Here is a 3,956-nt window from a genome sequence, read left to right on the forward strand (position 1 = left end):
ACGAATGGCTACTGATAATCTTGCTCAAGCTACTTGACGTCCAATAAACCAAATGCAACGATGGAACAATACGCCAAAAGCCGGAACCGGCGGTCTGCACTACGCCCCCTCTGCCTTCCCCAAGCACCCCACTCGCTGCTCTTCGCCTCGGCGACACTACGAGCAGCAACACGAACCCAAGTTGCTGGAGAATCGCGAGGTATCACAATGGTGGAGGTTTATCTACTTGGATTGAAAGGCACTCATCTTAAAGCTTGCTGGATCCGGTTTACGACGAGGTCGTAAACCCACATGACCACAGCCCTTCCATCTGGCAGTCCATGCGTACTGCCAGCAGTCCCGCAACTGCGCGGGCCTGGATCCTCCTCTGTCCCCAACCGAACTCGCACACTCACACGACCTGCAGAAACAACGACGTCGCCCCAAAGATAGGGCAACAGTTACGACATATCATTAACCGCTGCTGCAGCCACTAGCAGACAGGCAACGCTTGCGAAACCGAGTGGCGCCAGTCAACAAGAGAAGAAGATAAACAACCGCAACCATGCCAACTAAACGATACCGTCTTTCCTCCAACAGAGGGTGGAAATGTCATGGTTCTGTATCACTTTGACATGTAGTGCAGAATTCAGTAGGAGTTACTGAATAATGTGTAATTTACTTTTTGAAGTCGTCTCGTATTTAACTCTTCATGATAACAAGACACTATTTCAGACAATCTAACGTATACCATCCTGAAATCCGTCTTAAATAGGCTGATGCGAGAAGACGTTATGACCAATGCCCACTGCGAGATTATACACTTTCTGATGGCGCTGAGAGAACGTGACGCAGTAGTAGATGCATAGAAGTGGAACAGAGACGAATGGGGGACCATTCTACACTACTGGCCACTAAAATTGCTACACCAAGAAGAAATGCAGATGATAAACGGGTATTCATTGGACAAATATATTACACTAGAACTGAGATGTGATTACATTTTCACGCAATTTGGGTGCATAGATTCTGAAAAATCAGTACCCAGAACAACCACCTTTGGCCGTAATAACGGCCATGACACGCCTGGTCATTGAGTCAAACAGAGCTTGGATGGTGCGTACAGGTACAGCTGCCCATGCAGCTTCAACACAATACCACAGTTCATCAACAGTATAGTGACTGGCGTATTGTGACGAGCCAGTTGCTCGGCCACCAATGACCAGACGTTTTGAATTGGTGAGAGATCTGGAGAATGTGCTGGCCAGGGCAGCAGTCGAACATTTTCTCTGTCCAGAAAGGCCCGTACAGGACCTGCAACATGCGGTCGTGCATTGTCCTCCTGAAATGTAGGGTGTCGCAGGGATCGAATGAAAGGTAGAGCCACAGGTCGTAACACATCTGAAATGTAACGTCCACTGTCCAAAGTGCCGTCAATACGAACAAGAGGTGAGACGTGTAAGCAATGGCACCCCATCACGTCGGGTGATACGCCAGTATGGCGATGACGAATACACGCTTCCAATGTGAGTTCACCGCGATGTCGCCAAACACGGATGTCACCATCATGATGCTGTAAACAGAACCTGGATTCATACAAAAAAATGGCTTTTTGCCATTCGTGCACCCAGGTTCGTTGTTGAGTACACCATCGCAGGCGCTCCTGTCTGTGATGCAGCGTCAAGGGTAACCGCAGCCATGGTCTCCGAGCTGATAGTCCATGCTGCTGCAAACGTCATCGAACTGTTCGTGCAGATGGCTTTTGTCTTGCAAACGCCCCCATCTGTTGACTCTGGGATCGAGACGTGGCTGCACGATCCGTTACAGCCATGCGGATAAGATGCGTGTCATCTCGACTGCTAGTAATACGACGCCGTTGGGATCCAGCACGGCGTTCCGTATTACCCTCCTGAACCCACCGATTCCATATTCTGCTAACAGTCATTGAATCTCGACCAACGCGAGCAGCAATGTCGCCATACGATAAACCGCAATCGCGATAGGCTACAATGAGACGTTTATCAAATTCGGAAACGTGATGCTACGCATTTCTCCTCCTTACAGGAGGCATCACAACAACGTTTCACCGGGCAACGCCGGTCAACTGCTGTTTGTGTATGAGAAATTGGTTGGAAACTTTCCTCATGTCGGCACGTTGTAGGTGTCGCCACCGTGCCAACCTTGAGTGAATGCTATGAAAAGCTAATCATTTGCATATCGCAGCATCTTCTTCCTGTCGGTTATATTTCGGGCCTCTAACACGTCATCTTCGTGGTGTAGCAATTTTAATGGCCAATAGTGTAGCTATGATTAAGAGGCACATATGCGGGAATCCGCCGACTTACGAGACTTTGACAACAGCCAGATTGTTGTGGTCCAGTGCCTGGAAGCGAACATCTCGGAAATGCCGAAACTGGTCGGCTGTTCGCATGCTACTGTCTTAAGCATCTATGGGAACTGGTCGAAGAATGAGGGAACCGCGAGTGTGCGACAAGAAGTTGGACGTCTATACCCCGTCACAGAAAATACAGATCGGAGGCTCGCCCGCTCTCAGAAGCAGGATAGTTTGTGATCTGTGGCCAATCATACGACAGAGTACAATGCTGGCGAAGGAGCAAGTGTTTTGGAGCACACCGTTCAGTGTACAGTGCTGAGCATGGTGTTCCGCACCAGAGGACCACTACGTGTTCCCGTGTTGACCCAACATCATCGTCAGTTATAAGTATAGTGGGCACGGCACCATCGAGATAGGACCGCGGATCAATGCAAGCATGTCATCTGGTCGGATGAATCCTTTTTATTTTTAAACGAGGTCAGTGGTCGTGTCCAGATACGTCGTCATCCAGGCGAACGCCTGCTCGAAACATGCAGTGCGCCACGGACACAGGCCGATGGGAGCAGTATCATCTTATGGGGGACAATCACCTGGGCTTCCATGGGGCACCAGCTGTGGACTATGTGAACATTATTAGTACTCCGTCTTCAGGCCACGAGTGTCCTACCGGGACCATCCGACCGCCGTGTCATCCTCAATTGGCATCACGAGGCTGAGTGCACCCCGAAAAATGGCAACAGCGCAAGGCGGCGTTGATGGTCACCCATCCAAGTTCCGACCACGCCCGACAGCGCTTAACTTCGGTGATCTCACGGGAACCGGTGTATCCACTGCGGCAAGGCCGTTGCCGAACATTATGAGGGACCACCTTATGATAGAAGTCTTCCCAAAAAGCGGTGGCATCTTCCAGCAGGATAAACGTCACTGTTAAACGGCTAGAATTTGCTGCAATGGTTCGAGGAGCACGATAGTTAACTCACGCTGAAGTCTTTGCCACCAAATTCGTTTTATCTGAATCCCATGAAACACTACTGTAACGCTAGCGGGCGCCAGCTCCGAGCTCATAATCCAGCCGCCTTTAAATTACCGGAGATGTCACCTGCGTGTAGGCATCTGGTGTCACAAATCTCGGAAAAACTATCAGGTACTTGTCGAATCCACGGCATGCAGAATCACTGGTGAATTGCGTTCCAGAGGGAGACGAAAACGCTTCTAAGTACGTCGTCATTGTGTATTGCCTACTCAGTGCATGTCTTCTTTTCTATTCTTTATTGGATTTCAGTTCCCCAGGCGGGGCGGTCTGGCAGCAGCATAGGCGCCGCTCTAAATCAGTGTGTGGGAAGTGAGATATATATTACCAACAATCGACTCCTTTTACTACGTATTAACTCAAACGATTTGGAGAAGATGGTGTACAAATATTTAAGTGTTTGACCACATCAGCATATATAAAGAGTGTCCTAAAAGTCCGTTAACATTTGAAAATCGGTGATTCACGGAACAGTGTAGGCAGAGAGGTAAAAATTGATACACTTGCCTAAAATGGCAAGGGGTTTTATTGAGTCCAAAAAATAGTGCAAGCACCGGCCAACAGATGGCGCTAGACAGCAACACGCCAGCGTCGCTGCATGCATACTGCGTG

The 3,956-nt window shown here is 49.3% G+C and overlaps 1 pseudogene; it reads right to left on the reverse strand.

The window, feature by feature from the left end:
- Positions 1-3,045: 3,045 nt before the first annotated feature.
- Positions 3,046-3,163, reverse strand: LOC124614357 (annotated as a pseudogene).
- Between the last annotated feature and the right edge of the window lie 793 nt (positions 3,164-3,956).

This window comes from Schistocerca americana, chromosome 4 (genome assembly GCF_021461395.2).
Source record: "Schistocerca americana isolate TAMUIC-IGC-003095 chromosome 4, iqSchAmer2.1, whole genome shotgun sequence".
NCBI classification, from domain to species: Eukaryota; Metazoa; Arthropoda; class Insecta; order Orthoptera; family Acrididae; genus Schistocerca; species Schistocerca americana.